Below are 10,426 nucleotides of genomic sequence, written 5' to 3'. Positions count from 1 at the left end.
AATCCAGAAAATCATCTTGTCTGATTTGGCAAGATTTATTTTGCAAATTATGGTGGAAAATAAATATTTGATCATTAACAAAAGTTCATCTCAATATTTTGTTATATATTCTTTGTTGGCAATGACAGAGGTCAAACGTTTTCTGTAAGTCTTTACAAGGTTGGCACACACTGTTGGTGGTATATTGGCCCATTCCTCCATGCAGATCTACTCTAAAACAGTGATGTTTTGAGCCTGTTGCTGGGCAACATTGACTTTCAACTCCCTCCAAAGGTTTTTAATGGGATTGAGAACTGGAGACTGGCTAGGCCAGTCCAGGACTTTCATATGTTTCTTACGAAGCCATTCCTTCAGTGCCCTGGTGGTGTGCTTTGGATCATTATTATGCTGAAAGACCCAAGATCTTCAATGCCCTTGCTGATGGAAGGAGGTTTGCACTCAAAATCTCACGATACATGGCCCCATTCATTCTTTCATGTACATGGATCAGTCATCCTGGTCCCTTTGCAGAGAAACAGCCCCAAAGCATAATGTTGCCACCCCCTATGCGTCACAGTAGGTATGATGTTCTTTGGAATCAACTCAGCATTCTGTCTCTTCCAAACACAACAAGTTTTGTTTCTATAAAAAGGGGAGAAGTCAGTGCTGCTTATGGTCAGAACGCAATACATAAAGTTCACATGCACATATTGATTTCTAACTGTATTTCAAAATAAGACATTTAGCAAACAATTGATCAATTCTTTGAGCCACCCCGCCATGCCAAGGCATTCTCATAATGGGGCAGTCCTACTCTACGCTTTTTATATTCGCTGTGCCATTATGGCCTCCTAAGTGTATTAAAAGCAAGACCACATTAAATGGAAATAGTACCTGAAGCGTTTCTGAATCACTCTCATAGCGCCAGGAAGGGCAAGTGCAGATAAAGGTGGACCAGGTCCGGACATAGATATTTCAGGTCCAACCTCCACACTGCCTAACCAGCACCACAGATGAAGGATGAGAGAGTCCCAGACACAGGTGCAAAGTCAAACAGAGCCTGGGGCAGGGCAGGACTGCTGTATGTGTGTACAACAGCCTAGATAAATCCCAATGAACACGGAAAGAATGGTGTGCATAACCCAGCACGAACGGCAACAGTGGTGGGCAGCCACAAACCAATGTCAAAATAAAAAAGGGGAGAAGCCAATGCTGCTTATGGTCAGAGCGCGATACATAAAGTGCACATGCACATATTGATTTCTAACTGTATTTCAAAATAAGACATTTAGCAAACAATTGATCAATTCTTTGAGCCACCCCACCACACCAAGGCATTCTCATAATGGGGCAGTCCTACTCTATGTTTTTTTATATTCGCTGTGCCATTACGGCCACCTAAATGTACTAAAAGCGAGACCAAATTAACCCCTTCATGACCGGGGGATTTTTCGTTTTTCCGTGTTTGTTTTTCGCTCCCCTCCTTCCCAGAGCCATAACTTTTTTATTTTTCCGTCAATTTGGCCATGTGAGGGCTTATTTTTTGCGGGACGAGTTGTACTTTTGAACGACATCATTGGTTTTAGCATGGCGTGTACTAGAAAACGGGAAAAAAATTCCAAGTGCGGTGAAATTGCAAAAAAAGTGCAATCCCACATTGGTTTTTTGTTTGGCTTTTTTGCTAGGTTCACTAAATGCTAAAAATGACCTGCCATTATGATTCTCCAGGTCATTACGAGTTCATAGACACCAAACATGACTAGGTTATTTTTTATCTAAGTGGTGAAAAAAAATTCCAAACTTTGCTAAAAAAAAAAAAAAAAATTGCGTCATTTTCCGATACTCGTAGCGTCTCCATTTTTCGTGATCTGGGGTCGGTTGAGGGCTTATTTTTTGCGTGCCGAGATGACGTTTTTAATGATAGCATTTCGGTGCAGATACGTTCTTTTGATCGCCCGTTATTGCATTTTAATGCAATGTCGCGGCGACCAAAAAAACGTAATTCTGGCGTTTCGAGTTTTTTTCCCGCTACGCTGTTTAGCGATCAGGTTAATACTTTTTTTTATTTGATAGATCGGGCAATTCTGAGCGCGGCGATACCAAATATGCGTAGATTTGATATTTTTTTTATTGATTTATTTTGATTGGGGCGAAAGGGGGGTGATTTAAACTTTTATGTTTTTTTTATTTTTTTCACATTTTTTTAAACTTTTTTTTTAACTTTTGCCATGCTTCAATAGCCTCCATGGGAGGCTAGAAGCAGGCACAGCACGATCGGCTCTGCTACATAGCAGCGATCTGCTGATCGCTGCTATGTAGCAGAATTGCACGTGTGCTGTGAGCGCCGACCACAGGGTGGCGCTCACAGCGACGGGCAATCAGTAACCATAGAGGTCTCAAGGACCTCTATGGCTACAATGGAGACGCATCGCCGACCCCCGGACATGTGACGGGGGTCGGCGATGACGTCATTTCCGGCCGCCCGGCCGGAAGCGGTAGTTAAATGCCACTGTCTGCGTTTGACAGCGGCATTTAACTAGTTAATAGGTGCGGGCAGATCGCGATTCTGCCCGCGCCTATTACGGGCACATGTCAGCTGTTCAAAACAGCTGACATGTCCCGGCTTTGGTGCGGGCTCACCGCGGAGCCCTGCATCAAAGCAGGGGAGCCGGCATCGGACGGTATAGTACGTCCGATGCCGGTAAGGGGTTAAATGCAAATTGTACTTGAAGTGTTTCTGAATCACTCCCATGGCGCCATAAAGGGCAAGCGCAGATAAAGGTGGACAAGGTCCGGACATAGATATTTCAGGTCCAACATCCACACTGCCTAATCAGCACCACAGATGAAGGGTGAGAGAGGCCCAGACACAGGTACAAAATCAAACAGAGCCTAGGGCAGGGCAGAGATGCTGTATGTGTGCACCCCATTCTTTCTGTGTTCATTGTGATTGATCTAGGCTGCTGTACACACATACACAGCGAATATAAAAAATGTAGAGTAGAACTGCCCCGTTATAAGAATGCCTTGGCGTAGCTCAAAGAATTGATCAACTGTTTGCTATATGTCTCATTTTGAAATACAGTTAGAAATCAATATGTGCATGTGCCCTTTATGTATTGTGTTCTGACCATAAGCAGCGCTGACTTCTCCCCTTTTTTTTTTAGTTTTGTTTCTACCAAACAGTTCTACTTTGGTTTCATCAGACCATATGATATTCTCCGAATACTCTTCTCGATAAGCCAAATGTTCTCTAGCAAGCTTCACACGGGCCTGGACATGTATTGGCTTAAGCAGGGGGACACATCTGGCACTGCAGAATTTGAGTCCCTGGTGGCGTAGTGTGTTACTGATGGTAGCCTTTGTTACAGTGGTCCCAGCTCTATGCAGGTCTTTCACTAGGTCCCCCCTGTGTGGTTCTAGGATTTTTGCTCAACGTTCTTGTGATCATTTTGACCCCATGGGGTGAGATCTTGCGTGGAGCCCCAGATCAAGGGAGATTATCCCTAGTCTTGTAGGTCTTCCATTTTCTTACCATTGCTCTCACAGTTGATTTCATCACACCAATTTGCTTGCCTACTGTTGATTCAGTCTTCCCTGCCTGGTGCAGGGCTACAATTTCGTTTCTGGTGTCCTTTGACAGCTCTTTGGTCTTCAGCAGAGTAGAGATCGGAGTGTAACTGTTTGAGGTTGTGGACAGTTGTCTTTTATACTGATAACAAGTTCAAACAGGTGCCATTACTACAGATAATGAGTGGAGTACAGAGGAGCCTCTTATCGAAGAAGTTACAGGCCTGTAAGAGCCAGAAATTTTGCATGTTTTTAGGTGACCAAATACCGTATTTTTCGGCGTATAAGATGACTGGGTGTATAAGACGACCCCCAACTTTTCAGGGGTCATCTTATACACCAGGTGTTGTCTTATACGGCATGTACAGGGAGCGGTCTCGGATGGTTACCAGGGTCTGGAGGAGAGGAGACTTCAGAGCTCCGCACATGCCAATTTTCAGGGGTTAAAAAGTTGTCTTATATGCTGGAAAATAGGGTACTTATTCTCCATCATAATTTGCAAAACCAATCTTGCCAAATGAGACAAGGTGATTTTATGGATTTGTTTTCTCATATTGACTCTCATAGTTGTGGTCTACCTATGATGTCAATTACAGGCCTCTCATCTTTTTAAGTGGGAGAACTTGCAAAACTGGTGGCTGACTAAATACTTTTTTCCCCACTGTATATTTGCTACCTGTATTTAATAAAGTTATTTAGGTTAGAAATTAAGTTAAAACTAGTGTTGAGCGATACCTTCCGATATCGGAAAGTATCGGTATCGGATTGGATCGGCCGATATTCAAAAAATATCGGATATCGCCAATACCGATACCCGATCCCAATGCAAGTCAATGGGACCAAAATATCGGAATTAAAATAAACCCTTTCTTTCCTTGTAGGTTCATTCTACATGAATGAAAACAACTAAGAATAATGCAGGATGTATTTGGGGAGGTGGCGGAGACATTAAAGGCATAGAGGTTTAGCCCAATCAAAAAGAATAGCAGGAATTTTTTTTTTTTTTAAGACGTTCAGAGTTACAAAGATATTGACTATGTTAAGATTTTTTTTATTTCGTCAGATATTGATGTTTCACTATTCCACGCCCTTCCCCTTTTTTTTAATTTTCCCACAGTTTCATCTTCATCATCATCAGCATCTTTGACATCAACTTCTTCTTCACCTTATTCATCTTCTTAATCTTCTACCTATTTTTTTTTTTGGTTACATTCTTCATATTCATTTTCTTCAACTATTATTATTCTTCCTATTCTACTTTTTCATCATATTCTCATTTGTGACAGGCATTCCCGTAGTTGTTATCTATAAAAGTTGGAAGATTACACCTTCCGTTCTGCCTGTCACAAAAGTTACATTTGTCCGCGTTCAGTTTGGCCTGCAGCATCAGGCTTTATCCAGGGGCACCACGAGGAGGAACGGACTCACCCCCATACACTGCTTAGTCTTCTTCTGTATATAATTTAAATATCTTTTGCTCTGATATTAAGTGTTATGCTTAATGTTCTTCTGCTCTTTGTTCTGCAGCCTCTTGTTCTTCTGCTTCTCAGTCTTCCATGTCGTTGTCTCCAGGGTCGTCGTCTCCAGGGTTGTCGTCTCCGCCGTCGTCGTCTCCGCCGTCGTCGTCGTCGTCATCGGGGTGGTCTTCAGGGTCATCGTCTCCATGGTCGTCGTCATCTCAGTGGTTGTCGTCTGCGGTGTCGTCGTCATCTTAGGGGTGGTCTTCCGGGTCGTCGTCTTTAGGGTCTTGAACTTGGAAATGTAGCAGAAGGTACAAGAAGGCTGAGAAAATCCCGAGAACCAGCTGATGGAACTGGAACTCGGATGGCTACCCGAAGGTCCAAGAGCCAATGGAACTACCGAGGACCAGTTGACGTTACTGGAACCCGGTTACTAAGCAGGAGGTACCCGTGCTAAAAAGCACTACCAAGGACCGCCTGACGTTGGCGGAACTCGGATACCCAGAAGGAGGCACCTAAGCCAAAGGCTCTGCCCGGAACCAGCTGACGGTACTGGAACCAGGATGGGGAGCAGAAGGTACAAGAGCAAAAGACACTGCCGAGAACCAGCTGACGGTACTGGAATCCGAATGGGTTGCCGAAGGTCCAAGAGACAATGGAACTACTGAGGACCAGCTGACGTTACTGGAACCCGGTTACTAAGCAGGAGGTACCCGTGCCTGAAAGCACTACCAAGGACCACCTGACGTTGGTGGAACTCAGATTCCCAGAAGGAGGCACCTAAGCCAAAGGCTCTGCCCGGAACCAGCTGACGGTACTGGAACCAGGATGGGGAGCAGAAGGTACAAGAGCAAAAGACACTGCCGAGAACCAGCTGACGGTCCTGGAACCCGGATGCGTTGGCCAACTGTGCAAGAGCCAATGGCACGACCGAGGACCAGCTGACGGTGCTGGAACACGGTAACAAAACTGTAGGTACCCGCGCTTAAAAGCACTACCAAGGACCGCCTGGCGTTGGCGGAACTCGGATACCCAGAAGGAGGCACCTAAGCCAAAGGCTCTTCCCGGAACCAGCTGACGGTGCTGGAACCAGGATGTGGACCAGAAGGTCCACAGGAGAGGAGAGAACAGTTAGGCCGCGAGGCAGCCGCAGTTACCGAACACCAACAGTCCTACAGGGGGAGCTTGGCCTACTGGCACTACAGAACCAGCCTTGACTACCAATTCACACAGCCCACATAGGAAGCTCCTAAACTGGAGGCACGATGGAGTTGGCTAACCCGACCGCAACACGACGGGACAACGTATAGGCGTGTCAGTGACCTTGACACTACCCGGAACCAGCTGACGGTGCTGGAACCAGGATGCGTTGCCCCAGTGTGCAAGAGCCAATGGCACCGAGGACCAGCTGACGGTGCTGGAACCCGGTTACTAAGCTGTAGGTACCCGCGCTTAAAAGCACTACCAAGGACCGCCTGGCGTTGGCGGAACTCGGATACCCAGGAGGAGGCACCAAAGCCAAAGGCTCTGCCCGGAACCAGCTGATGTTGCTGGAACCAGGATGTGGACCAGAAGGTCCACAGGAGAGGAGAGAACAGCTAGGCCGCGATACAGCCGCAGTTACCGAACACCAACAGTCCTACAGGGGGAGCTTGGCCTACTGGCACTACAGAACCAGCCTTGACTACCAATTCACGCAGCCCACATAGGAAGCTCCTAAACTGGAGGCACCATGGAGTTGGCTAACCCGACCGCAACACGACGGGACAACGTATAGGTGTGTCAGTGACCTTGACACTACCCGGAACCAGCTGACGGTGCTGGAACCAGGATGCCTTGCCCCAGTGTGCAAGAGCCAATGGCACCGAGGACCAGCTGACGGTGCTGGAACCCGGTTACTAAACTGTAGGTACCCGCGCTTAAAAGCACTACCAAGGACCGCCTGGCGTTGGCGGAACTCGGATACCCAGGAGGAGGCACCAAAGCCAAAGGCTCTGTCCGGAACCAGCTGACGGTGCTGGAACCAGGATGTGGACCAGAAGGTCCACAGGAGAGGAGAGAACAGCTAGGCCGCGAGGCAGCCGCAGTTACCGAACACCAACAGTCCTAAAGGGGGAGCTTGGCCTACTGGCACTACAGAACCAGCCTTGACTACCAATTCCCGCAGCCCACATAGGAAGCTCCTAAACTGGAGGCACCATGGAGTTGGCTAACCCGACCGCAACACGACGGGACAACGTATAGGCGTGTCAGTGACCTTGACACTACCCGAAACCAGCTGACGGTGCTGGAACCAGGATGCGTTGCCCCAGTGTGCAAGAGCCAATGGCACCGAGGACCAGCTGACGGTGCTGGAACCCGGTTACTAAGCTGTAGGTACCCGCGCTTAAAAGCACTACCAAGGACCGCCTGGCGTTGGCGGAACTCGGATACCCAGGAGGAGGCACCAAAGCCAAAGGCTCTGCCCGGAACCAGCTGACGGTGCTGGAACCAGGATGTGGACCAGAAGGTCCACAGGAGAGGAGAGAACAGCTAGGCCGCGAGGCAGCCGCAGTTACCGAACACCAACAGCCCTACAGGGGGAGCTTGGCTTACTGGCACTACAGAACCAGCCTTGACTACCAATTCACGCAGCCCACATAGGAAGCTCCTATACTGGAGGCACCATGGAGTTGGCTAACCCGACCGCAACACGACGGGACAACGTATAGGCGTGTCAGTGACCTTGACACAACCCGGAAACAGCTGACGGTGCTGGAACCAGGCTGGACACGAGGGAGTACCCGTGACAAAGACACTGCCGAGAACCAGCTGACGGTGCTGGAACCCGGATGCGTTGCCTATTCAAGATTGTCTTCCTAGAGCCCCAACTAGCGGTGTTGGAGCAAAGGGTAAGCAGGGGAAGCAGAGTGTAGGCCGAAGCCTGCACTGGAGGCAGCTTTGTGTCTGCGTTGCGTTTGCAGGACACGTTGCCGGCTACACAGCGGGGGAACAGATGGCTTTGCTGAACCCCACTGACACAATGGTGGGTGTTTTTCTCTGTGCAGCCTGCACTTCCAGGCACCAACTGGCGGTGTTAGAGCCCAGGGTCTGCAGGAGGAGCAGAGTGTAGGCCGAAGCCTAATTGAACCAATTTCAAAGGTAACTTTTAACCCACCCTCAGGTGTTACAATGTAGAAGAGCCACACCTTGTGCAGCATTAATGCTCCACAAGTGAAAGGTTGGTCTTTAAATTTTGCTCATTGCACACGCTGAATGAAAGACGTACACAATTTTGCCCTTTATACAGTAAAACTGTATTGGAGGCGTGACTTGTCTTTGTAAGGAGACGCAGCACAGGTGTCCAAAATAACGCATTGGTGCTGGGCGCATCCTCCTGTGCGTCGTTATTTGCTGTACAGGAGTCTGAGCTCTTGTGTTTTCCCTTGGCCATGCCCTGTTAGCGCTGCCCGTCTTATGACCTCGTTTCATGTTGGCCGATGCGGTTAACGATGGCCATGAATCCCAGACCCACAGTGCCTTTTCATAAAGTCACACTGCGGTGCTGGGATTCGTGGCCATGTGCAGTAAATATGTTCGCCGCTAACACACATGTCCTTACACCTGCTTTAGACTGGGCGGCCTCAGCTGATCCCTTCTCACATGCCGCGGCCATGAGGCCGCACAGTCTCAAGAAGGCGGAAGGAGATGAGTGAAGACAGGCGAAGATATGCACTGCTCGTGCCCATCAATCACACCCTCGCAGTCAAAATAAGTAAGACAACGAGGGGCGTTGTGTCGGGCAGGGCGGACGCACAGGCGCAGCCAGCTAACCAATGATGTCAGAAGACGGGCAGCGCTACCAAGGGGGGTGCTTCGTATCATTAGAAAGGAAAGTCACACCTCAGGGACAGTGTAATGGTCTCTACTGAGACACATTTTGCACGTGTTGAGTTCCACGTGGGCAAGGAGAAAAAGTCAGCCACCTTGTACAAATGCAGCATTACTGCTGTACAAGGTGGCTGTTATACATAGAAACACCTGGGGGTGGGTGGCAGGGTCCCTTTAATTTCAGTTCATGTGCCTGCATGGCGTTTGCAGGTCACATTGCCGGCTACACAGCAGGGGAACAGCTGGCGTTGCTGAACCCCACTGACACATTGGCTGGTGTTTTTCTCTGTGCAGCACCTAGGTGCTGGGCGCAGCTTCCTGAGCGTTGTTATTTGCTGTACAGGAGTCTGCGCTCTTGTTAGCCCTTGGCCATGCGCTGTGAGCGCTGCCTGTCTTCTGACCTCATTTCATGTTGGCCGGTGCGGTTAGCGATGGCCAGGAAACCCAGACCCGCAGTGTCTTTTCTTTAAGTCACACTACGGGGCTGGGATTCGTGGCCTTGCGCAGTAAATATTTTCGTCTCTCACTCATGTCCTTACACCTGCTTCAGACTGGGTGGCCTCAGCTGATCCCTTATCGCATGCCGCGGCCATGAGGCCGCACAGTGTGGAGAAGGCGGAAGGAGATGAGTGAAGACAGGCGAACCTATGCACTGCACATGCCCATCAATCACACCCTCGCTGTCAAAATAAATAAGACACCGAGGGGCATTGTGTCGAGCAGGGCAGACGCACAGGCGCAGCCAGCCAACCAATGATGTCAGAAGACGGGCAGCGCTACCAAGGGGGGTGCTGCGTATCATTAGAAAGGAAAGTCACACCTCAGGGACAGTGTAATGGTCTCTAATGAGACACATTTTGTACGTGTTGAGTTCCACGTGGGCAAGGAGAAAAAGTCAGCCACCTTGTACAAATGCAGCATTACTGCTGTACAAGGTGGCTGTTATACATAGAAACACCTGGGGGTGGGTGGCAGGGTCCCTTTAATTTCAGTTCACGTGCCTGCGTGGCGTTTGCAGGTCACGTTGCCGGCTACACAGCAGGGGAACAGCTGGCGGTGCTGAACCCCACTGACACATTGGCGGGTGTTTTTCTCTGTGCAGCTAGCAGTTCTGGGCAAAAACTGGCGGTGTTAGAGCCCAGGGTTAGCAGGAGGAGGAGAGGAGCAGAGTGTAGGCCGAAGCCTGCACTGTTGGCAGCTTTTGTTCTTTTGTGCCAGCGTGGCTTGTGCTGGACACGTTGCCGACTACACAGCAGGGGAACAGCTAGCGGTGCTGAACCCCACTAACACATTGGCTGGTGTTTTTCTCTGTGCAGCTAGCACTTCCAGGCTACAACTGGCGGTGTTATAGCCCAGGGCCAGCAGGAGGAGGAGAGGAGCAGAGTGTAGGCCAAAGCCTGCACTGGTGGCAGCTTTTGTTCTGTTGTGCCAGCGTGGCTTGTGCTGGACACGTTGCCGACTACACAGCAGGGGAACAGCTAGCGGTGCTGAACCCCACTAACACATTGGATGGTGTTTTTCTCTGTGCAGCTAGCACTTCCGGGCAA

This window comes from Ranitomeya imitator, chromosome 4 (genome assembly GCF_032444005.1).
Source record: "Ranitomeya imitator isolate aRanImi1 chromosome 4, aRanImi1.pri, whole genome shotgun sequence".
In the NCBI taxonomy this organism is placed as follows: Eukaryota; Metazoa; Chordata; class Amphibia; order Anura; family Dendrobatidae; genus Ranitomeya; species Ranitomeya imitator.
Note: the sequence above shows the minus strand (reverse complement) of the source record.